This window comes from Pantherophis guttatus, chromosome 6, assembly GCF_059756535.1.
Source record: "Pantherophis guttatus breed Tessera chromosome 6, ASM5975653v1, whole genome shotgun sequence".
NCBI lineage: Eukaryota > Metazoa > Chordata > Lepidosauria > Squamata > Colubridae > Pantherophis > Pantherophis guttatus.
Genome location: NC_142068.1, coordinates 57,088,082 through 57,098,884, shown reverse-complemented (window position 1 = coordinate 57,098,884; position 10,803 = coordinate 57,088,082). Strand labels below are relative to the sequence as shown.

Genomic DNA, 10,803 nt, shown 5'->3' with positions numbered 1-10,803 from the left:
CCCCAGAGATACGGAGGATCCCAGATCTTCGCACCTTCCGCCGTGCTTTAAAGACCTTACTATTTCACCAGGCCGGCCTGGCCTAATTTTCCCCCTCTTTTATAAAAGATTTTTAATTTTTAAATATCTTTTAGTATTTTATACATTCAATTTTAAATTGGTTTTAAAAGTTTGGGGTTTTAAATTTGTCGGGGCCAAAATTATTTAATTTGATTTTATTCTACTTTTAAATTTTGTATGTATGTGTTTTATTGTTTGGCTGTGCACCGCCCTGAGTCCTTCGGGAGTAGGGCGGTATAGAAATCAAATCAAATAAATAAATAAATAAATCTCTGGTTAGGAATCATTACTTCCAGGCCCAGTAATTATATCAATTGGAAGTTAAATTCAGTCCATGTCCTATTCCAAAGCGGGAGACAAACACAGCAAAGGAAACATAAGTTTGAGGCAGGCTGCAAATGGAAAGGAGGTTTATTGGCCCAGTAACAATGACAACAGCAACAGTTTATGGCCCAACAGTGACAGCAGCAAGCATTTCTGGGGCACCTAGCAAACTGGTCTGGTGAGTAGGTGAATTTTTATATGTTTGGGGTGCTTTGTAATTGAGATGTTTGGGTCTGTGTGTCCTTTATTATTTAACTGTGTTGCAAGATTTCTATTATGATCTGCAAAGCCCTAAAGATAAAGAAGAAATGCAAATCCTAGGTATTTGTCTCCCTGATCTAATCCTGTCAGCCAAATCTTGTAAATTTCAGCTCCTGGTCTATTCTGCCATCTATTTGGAGATTGCTTTAGCCAAGTCCGGTTATACAATGTATGTATATATTATTTTATGAATGAAACTTAATTTCCTTAAGCTTTGCTTGCAGGCTGTTTTAGTGGAAGAAAGACTAGGACTGCTTTCTGCCTTTGTTAAAGGAGACTTTTCTCTTCCTTTAGGGGGAAATATTGTATTCTGCTTCTTTTCTTATTCTGTGGAATATTTCATTCTGGGGAGGGGGGGCCTTCCTACATATCCAATACTATTAACCAGTTTTGAGTCTATTTATATATTTGTGATCGGCTTAAACCAGGTAGTTGGGTTGTAACACCGTGCATAGGTCTGAAGTATGAGGCCTAAGAGTTTGAATGTTCTTAGGGTGATTGTTGATTCTAAATGCAAACAAAAAAGTAAGCCCATGAGTTATCTCATTTTTTAAAAGTCTGTTTGAAAGAGCACAGAAAGGATCTGGATATATAAGGGAACTGTCTGTTTCCAATTATCTCTGCCTGTCCCACAAAATCCAGCAGGGTTGGCATGTTCTGGGTCCTATCAATTAATGTCATCTGATGTAATCCAAAAGGCATGGTTTCTTGTTCCACCACCTGTCCTTGGTAACAGTATCTCCTGACTTCACCTGTTGTTGAAAAGACTGTGAAGACCTGTATCTCCCCCAAGCACTGAGCCAGACTGAAATATGTGAATACGAGGATTTTTGTTCCTGATGCAGTGTGTGACTCGTTTTTCTATCGTTATCTTGTAGGGTGAGGTTTTTAAATCCCATTAGCTGCCAGGATGGCTCTGCAAGTGAACTATGAATTGGATGAATGGGCAGACAGACAGATAGTTAGATATTGGCTTGCCATATGACCCAGAGTGGCAGAGAAGAGAGATGATATTCAAATTGTACAAGCTAAAGACTAACTTGGGCACAGTACTGGGAAAAGAAGGTTCTACCCATTAACCTTGTATTATGGTTTTTCAGCTTATGTGTTCTGACAGATCACTACAAAAAAGAACAACTCAAAATTCATAATTGCATAATCACTTGTAATTTTTCTCTCAGTAGAACATAATTGTTTTTGTACCAGCAAATCCTACACACACAGACATAACACAAACACCGTTTATGACACACTTTTCTCAGACTTATTTCACAATGCATGATTCTGGATATCCTAGCATTCTAAACAATCAAATAATTTATTCAACTTGTGATTTTTGTGGTAAAAGATTCAGATTTTAATAATGTATTCCTTTTCATAGAAAACCCCAAAAGTTAATAATTTAGAGACTTCTTTGGAGTTGCGCTGGGCATTATCACTTTTAATTTCTAAAATAGATTTCATAAATCTGTCTATTCACAGTACAGATATGACTGTACAACTTCAAGATACAACTGTTCTATTGCTTATCAGATCTTTTTTCAGATCTTTATGCTAAACAGACTGAACTGGGAAAGTTAATTGCTTTGCACTTTTGAGATGTTAGAGTAAATAATGCTTCTATTCATTTTTTCTGTTCAAATGCTCCTTAAACTCTGTCTATGTGCATGTTTTTGTTTTTCCCTCTGACATTTTATAACTAAATTATAATATACTTAATATTTGCCTTCATTATTACATCTTAAATGTGACAGTGTTTAATAGTTCCCATGCAGTGATTTAGTGGTTGACAGCATTTAAAAGCAGGCTAACAGCTGTATTTAACAGTTCAGGCGTTAACCTTTATTTCAAATTAAAGTTGCAGCCACTAAGACCTTACATTATTTATTTTGAATTTAACAGTTGGGTTCAAATATTTGAACTCGAGGTTCCCTTTTTGAGAGGAATCCTTTTTAATCAGAATGTTCTAAATAAATTGTTAGTAAGTGATCGTCCTGCCTCGGTGCCTTATTGGAGTCTGTGAATATCGGGGCCAGAGTCTAAGCCATATTTGGCGAACACCAGAGTGACTTTGATAGAAACTGGTATTCTGCATTAGACTGCAAAGGATATAACTTTGAAAGAGAGAAGAAAATTACATGAAATGCTTTTCTCCTGTTCGTAAATTGTTTGCTGAAATTTTGCTGCAGGATATTTTCATAGATAAATAGTTATAATGTTGACTAGCCTGCAAGAAACTCTTATTACAGTTTGGAAGACAGAGAAGCAGAAAGGAGCAAGGAGAAGTGAAGGTTTAGTTCACTTACATTCATGGTGGAGAAATGCCCTCTGCTGGCAAAGGCAGTGAAAGATTCATTTTTGGTTAAAGAGCAGCTGCACCCAATTCATAACTGCAATCCCATTATTTGAGGATTGCAACTTCCCATCCATATTGTGGGAGTTTTAGCCCTAGCCACTTGGAGCTACAAATGGGGAAGGTTGTTTTGTCTAATAAAAGGATTGTACTTGGAAAAATTTTGCTTGAATTCAAAAGACCATGACCTTCGCCACCACATAATGGGCAGATTAAGCCATCCTATGCTGTTTCGTTGTGAAGTTGGTTCTGGGAAATGTAAATGAAGAACTCTGGGAAGAACGCTAAGAGGATACACTTCCAGTAGGATCACCTAGACATGAAGCTCATTGCAGCTGGTCAGCTAAAGCAAGTCAGCATCTATAATAAATTGGGTAGCAGCAATATAGGAAGATGCAAGAGGCAGACAATCAGATGAGCAAGAGAAGGCAGTGGTAAATCTTTCTGTATTTTACCAAGAAAACCCCATGGATAAACAATGTACAATTATTTATGAAATTGTGCCAGATGAAGTGCTTCTCTAGTTGTCTGGCATTCAACATGTTGCAATCACCATTATGACAAATAAACACATCTTACAATTCTAAGATTATTTTTATTTTCCCATAGCAACGTTAACCACAACAGTCAGGTTCATAATGGATAAAAGGTATAATCCCGACTGTTTTAAATACAGGGAAGAGGTGGAAGCAAAAACAGCTATCTTGTCTAGCAGGTCGGTTTACCACACAAGGTCTGGGATCATATATACATCAGAGCAAGCTGCGCTATATGGAGGCTTCTTAATTTGAGGATTCCTCTGTTTTGTAAACCTAGGCATTATTTAAAAAAAAAAACATGATTTATGGCTTGGCATGTTGGGTGAACTAAGCTAAAACATAGCAAAGTAAACCACAATATGTAAATCAATTTATGAAGCATTGTGTTTTTGCTTTTGTTGTTGGATGGATGAGTCAGTGACCAACAATGCTTGTGTGCATTTGCTGAAACTTTGTGAAAATCCCTAGACACTGCGGATGGGATTTCAAAAGCAATTTATTTCTTGTGAAATTCTAAAAGGTTGCTTACTCATTTGGAAATGAACAACATCAAAGTCAGAATATTCCATTCAATTGTTTCATGAAATATATCTTAATATTTTTCTTGCAGCAGGTATTAATTTTATAAAATACTTATTGTGTAATATGAATATGCACGCTATAGCAGCAGCACTCAAGTTCTGGCACTAGATTAGAAGGGCCAAAAGGAAACAATTTGACCTGTTTTTCTGCACTAGCAAGTTTGCTGCTACATACATTTATATGACAAACTGATAAAATTGAGATTGACATTGATAAGATTGAAACTCAGGACTCTGATTATTATACTAAGGTACAGCTAATATTCTGAATTATTTTTAATTTATTATGTTTATGTTAACTATCAGTACATGTGAATAATGATTGTCTTGGTTGTTCTGTAAAATGGAGAAATGAATATTACATGAAATTTATTTTTCTAACAGCTGGCAGAAAAGAATGCTTTGGCTTTACAGTATTAATGGGCTAATTATTGATGTAATGTAATGTAATATCATATCATATATCATATCATATCATATATAAATATAGCTGGTACTGTCATTTTTATGATACAATTATACAATATTAAAATTTAAGAGAAATCTAAAACAGTCAGGTTTCTTTGTTTATATATAATGTCCTCTAAATATATTTCATAAATCTATGAGTATAGTATCTAGACTTTAGCATTTATTTTTCCATTATCATTTAATTTTTTAACTATTAAAAATACAATATTTGTAAAGTTCTGCCAAGACATAAAATTTATAGCATTATTCCATTTTTCTGTATGTACAGCAATGGAAAAATATATATTATAGTGCCTCTCAATTGGCTACTCCAGCCTGCTTCATGAAATTTTCAGTTGGGCAGCATCCATGTGGGTGTGGGTGTATGGAGGGGCAATAGAGATCAGACTCACAAAAATAGTGTCACAGCAGTTTATGCCAAGCCAGCCCTTTTCTATATCACAACATCTCAGGCATGGCCAAAGGAGCAGAACTTGAAGCACAATATAGCAATATTGCTTTCATCATTCTGACAAAAGCAAGGAAATCAGATAATCATTTCACTTGTGATACCTAGTTGTTTTGTCTGCCTAAATGCTGCCAAAAACCAATTTAGGAAGCTTGATTTGTGTTTTGAAAATCCTTGCCCATCTATTATAATACTGAATAGCAATCATCTCAATATATCTTACTATCGGATTAAATTCGGTTTACTTGTAACTCATATCTACTTCTTGGGAAATTTTGACGCACTAAATGATAGCCCTGGATCATATCTTTATACTGGTGTCAAGTTCTTCACAAATTTTAAAAATGGGTTGGTTATGACTTTCCTTTAATGACTTTAGTTCCATTAGTGATCCTTCTTCACTTGACATAAATTTCCAGCTTGAACTTTTCCAGATCTGTAGGTGTGTGCATGTATACATATACATACATACATACATACATACATATGTGTGTGTATGCGTGTGTGTGTGTGTGTATCCTTCACCTTTTTGCACACTTCTCCCCTAAATGTCCCTGTAACTATGTCAGATTAATATGCAACCATATATAGGCCCACCTAGAAGTCAGGTCCCCACTGAAAACAGTGCAACTTATTCACAAGTGCCTGTGTGTAGAATTGCATTTTCTATACACCTCCACAGACTAGTTGATGCACTATATCCCCACCACCTACACAACTAGTTTCCTTCTTTTGAATTTATTAAAAACAAGCATCACCAATTGTGCTATTTCATAAAAATATTCTTCTAAACTGCCAGAGTTTATCACCCATTTTACCATAACAGAGATTTGTATCTATATCATACATGCTATATGACACACTAGTACATTGTGTCTTTTAAATCTCTTAATGGGTGGACATTGTTAGTGGACGTTTTCAATGGCACTTCTATTTTGGGGACTTAAGATACGTCTGTTTAATGTCAACCTTCTGTTAGACGTCAAGGAATGCAAAAAAGCCATAGTCTTGTTTTTTAGAACAAAAGGGCAATGAAGGTAATATGATCACATAAACCAACCATACAAGATTTTCCCAATCAGCCATAAAAAAAAAAAAGTAAGGAGAAACCCTCACCTTTTAACTGGGTAATCTTGTTTTCTCTCTTGAGGAAATGAAAGCTTTCTGTAGAAAACAATTGAGAAATCTGAGATTTTACAGTATTATAATGTAAACTGCAGAAACTGCCTACGCTGGTCTAGTGTTACACATCAAAATGATTTTGAAAAAACATCTTGAGGTTGCAGCAAATTTAATTTGCTGAAAATGCCCTCTCTGACTTCCACCCTCATCCAAATCCAGAACTTACCTACATACGGGATTCTGAAGGCAGATTTGGTGCATTTTTAAAACCTGAAAACCTTAGTTAGAAGAATTATCCTTCTGAGTTCAGCTCCAAGTGGGGAAAAAGACACTGGAAACATGAAGACTGCTTGGAAATATGGTTTAATGGTGGACAGGATCACATGGTTTGAATTCCTGAACAGAAAAGGGGTGAGATGCTGCAAGTCCCCGGGTTTTATGCCCTGTCTGGCTTTGAACTTCCTGGGGCCCAGAAAGAGTATCCTGATTGGTTGTCAGATTCCGGGGGGGGGGGGGTGTCTTAACTAGCCTTGCTGGCTGATGTAATCTTCCCAGGTGCCATGGGGTGAGTTTCTGTTGCTAGATGGGTTCTATTGTGTTAGTTTCTATTGCTAGATGGGTCCTATCGTGTTGTAGATGATGGTCCGTTGATAAAGATGGGAGGGAATTGAGTTTCTGCTTCTGGTCAATTGACAAAGGGTGGGGGGCAGGAAGATGGGAGCTGCTTCGTCTTTAAAACATGCTTCTCCATTTCTCATCCAGGGAAACATAATATTCTGCCTTTTTAATATTTCCCAAAATATTTCATTCCTCTAGGAAAGGGATGGGTGCTAACTTCCTACACCTTGAAGTAGAAATGTAAAAAAAAAAGCCACAAGGCTATACAAAATATGATTCAAAATAAACACTGGATTCTTTTTATGGCTTATATTTGAGGAAAACTATCAGTTATTGTAAAACTTGGATTTCAGATTTATCTTAAAGATTTAAAAATGGCCTTTGGTTTGGTTAATCAACATTTCTGTACCCACTAGTTGGGGGGGGGAATAATTTATTTAAAAAAACCAAAACACTCCATCTGCTGTTGCTATTTGGCCTTTAAAGTTATATGGAACCCAAGATTTAACAATGATGTATTATAGAAAAGTGATAGTCTATATTTTACAGCTTTCTGGTTATTGCTACTACTATATAGCTGAAATCAACTTTTAGAAACTTAGAAATACTACATAATATAAACGCCAAGAATAGGTTTCTTTACACAGTGCATGGTATAAACTTACTAAAAAAATGTTGGTTCCAAATTGTAGTAATAAAAGCTGAGCCGATTAGAATTGTGGTGTGATGCAGGCACTCCTGCAAATATCATCCTTGCTTAAAGAATTATCCAGGATGCAAGGGATCAACCTAAATACCATCTCGTTAAGCAATGGGTTACCTTTTGTTTTTGGAGGTTCAACAACGGCACACCCGCCATCATCTTGTTGAAACAGGACTCGCCCAACACCAGCAGCAGTGTATACTGTAAATGATTATCTAAATAGACTTGATCTTCATCTTGCCCTGGCTTGTGGAAATTAGCCAGGGGTAGGTAGTGTAGGCATTCAGACCAATAGATTATATACTGGAAGTTCATTTTTCTCTCATCTCAGACTCATTCAGCATTTCACGGGCAAAATTCTATATTTCTACCTGATTCTTGTCTTTTTCAACTCTGATTTAAAGCAGGACTATCAATTATTGGCTAGGAAATTGAATTGAAGTCTGGGCAAAACAATATTATGTAGCCAGACTAGCTAGGTGAATGTCAAAGAAAAGGCAGTATCGTTTTTTAAAAATAAAAAGATTGTAAAGCAGGAAGGTCCACGAGTATATAGAACCTGCAGACTATTATTAGTGATTAGTTGCTCTGCGTTTCTCTGTAATGTCCATCGAGAGGAATAAAATATACATTCCATCTTATCATGTGGTTGTTAGAATATTTACTTACTGGTATTTGATTTTTATCCTGCTTTTATTTCAGTACTAGGGTGCTCCTCTGCATGAATTAATTTCCCTATCCCAACTCCCTCCATTTGCAAGCCCTTTCAGAACAGAGTAAACTTCCTGATATTCATCTCATCAAACTATCTTTCAAGAATTTGCTGGGAGGCAGGGAGGAAGCTTATCCAGTTCTAAAGCTCTGCACTTTGAGTCATCCTTTCAGCCTTCTTCTGACACATGCATGCATAGACAAGAATGGGTGTTACACATGGTTATAATTTTGATTTCTTTTCTCAGTGTGAAACTCAAAACGCATTTCAGATGACATTTAAAAAAGTTCACCTGGGAAAGGAAGGGAGGAAGGTTTACTGGACTGATTTACTTCCAGGAAAAGGAGAATATCAATAATATTCTTGTGCTACATTCATGTATTAGCTGTAATTGAAGGAGGATACATTTTAAGATAGACAGGGCATAATATTATGGAAGTGGCACAAATACTAAGAAGCTCAATGCTTCCCAGCAGAAAAACAGAACAATTTAAAGATATCACAAGCTTTCTTCTAGTCATTAAACCTAGAAATGTTTCTAAGCGACTGCTATCATAGTTTCAAAAATAGGATAAAACACCCTACATTTCTGCTACTCTAAGCAGCCTTTTCTCCACTCACTACCTCCTTAAATGAATTAAAGCATGCATTGCTTAGTGCCTAGTAAGTAAATGTATTTTAATTGGATTTGTTCCAACCAGGAAAAGCAATCAGGAAAACAGGAAAGTCTTTTAATTACAGCACAAGAACTTCTGCAAAGTATTTAACCCTGATAGTTTTTAAACAAGTTCAGCACCTATCTACATGAAAAATCCCTTTTTTTCCCCTTTCAAAAATGTACCTGCTAAAAGCATTTCAATACATGCCATGACATAAACCTTGAGTTACAACATTCCTACATGTTCTTACAACATTCTAACTGGTACAGAAAATATCCTAATCAGGAAGCTAAATGAAGTTTTTTTAAAATTCCAAAATAATAAAAATAACAAGTGAATAACAAATCCACGAAATGAAATCCAATGTCATCTATAGTGCCCATATCTCTCACATTTTCTTCTTCTTCTTCTTCTTTTTGGTAGCTCAGATAGGGAATTATGGTCTTTCACTGAAACTGATCAATATGCCTTAATTGTCTAAACTATCTAATAGACATAATTTACTAGGTAATCAATGGCCTGTTGGGTCATTGTTTCAGAGATATTTCCTTACCAGATTCCTCAGTGTTTGATACCTTCAACAATGGCAGAGCTTCTAATGTATTAGAAAAGTGCTTAAAATTCCAGCAGATGTATCTGCCTTGAAAGTAGCTCATGTTGAACTACATAGCGTAGTCAAAGATCAGCAGCTGATTTCAGTAAATGTTTTATGATATTTATAATTTTTATGTCATAAAATGTTTTATAACATTTGCCAAATCCACAGGTCCTGGATTTTGGAGGCATCCTGTAAGAGTCCATTTGAGGTACCTTGGTTGAAAAGCTTTTGTCCTATGATGCACTGTTTTGTAACCAATTAAAGGTTACAGAGACAAGAGTTTTAATAATATAAACCATAGATTTACAAAATGTTCGATTGTTGATAAGGAATCATGTTCTCATGGGCCCAAATCTTACCATTTTCCACTTAAATGTATTATGGGTTTCTAGGTTAGGTGTCTGATTCTACTATTGAACTTTTGAGAGGCTATTGTTTAAAAATGGACCATGTTATGTTACTAATCCCCCCCCCCGCATATCCTTTACAACTTGAGAAACTAGGGAAGGTCTCTTCTGAGCCTCTTGCCCTGCCTTCTAGCCGGTTGCGAGTGTGCTGTCTCTTATCTGACTGTTCCACTGGCAGCCTCTCTTTGCCCAGTGATATTATCCACATCATACATATTAGTGGTATAGACCAAGATACCGTTAAATTAAGAAACATAATAAAATTTGTAATTAACTATTATAGAGCACTAATATATATTTTAGCTTGATCAAATTGCATCAGAAATTAGTAAAAGAATAAGTAATTATCTCTATATGGAGAACTTGATACTAGTGAAAAATCATTAGTAACGAAGCTTTGATTAAAACTCAAATAAATTTGCTGTTTCTTACCACCTTTAGTGTCTTGTGTTTTCAATTAGTTTGCCTCAATGTTTTAAGTATTTCAGTAGTTTGTACTATAACCTTTCACAGTACAAAAATACTTCTTTAAATTAATAAAATATAACATTCCCCCTTTTTTGATAATCTTTAGAATAACAATAATGAAATCAGTAATAGTCCTCCTAGTACGTATTTGTTTCTTTAAAAAATGCTTTAGCAGATTGCCATTGTAGAACTAAGATGAAAACATTCTTCCAGAATGTATTTAAATGAATGTATGGAGAGAGGAGGAATAGGTGAACAAGCAAGCAAGCAAGTTTGCACCTTTCCGCAATATTTTCTGCAGAGCCTGGATAACTCTGCAGATTAAGTACTGTAATTTAACACCAGCTGTCTGCAATTAAAGTAAGTTCGAATCTTGCCAGGCTCAAGGTTGACTCAGCCTTCCATCCTTTCTAAGGTAGGTAAAGTGAGGACCCAGTTTGTGGGGGGCAATAAACTGACTTTGTATAAAATATACAAAA

The 10,803-nt window shown here is 35.7% G+C and overlaps 1 long non-coding RNA gene across 1 annotated transcript; it reads right to left on the bottom strand.

The window, feature by feature from the left end:
• Nucleotides 1–3,573: 3,573 nt before the first annotated feature.
• On the bottom strand, nt 3,574–6,550 carry LOC148113124 (uncharacterized). Its single transcript, XR_015728669.1, has 3 exons — nt 6,386–6,550; nt 6,154–6,201; nt 3,574–3,810 (listed from the first exon to the last, which is right to left on the bottom strand). It is a non-coding gene; the product is annotated as an uncharacterized LOC148113124 (long non-coding RNA).
• Between the last annotated feature and the right edge of the window lie 4,253 nt (nt 6,551–10,803).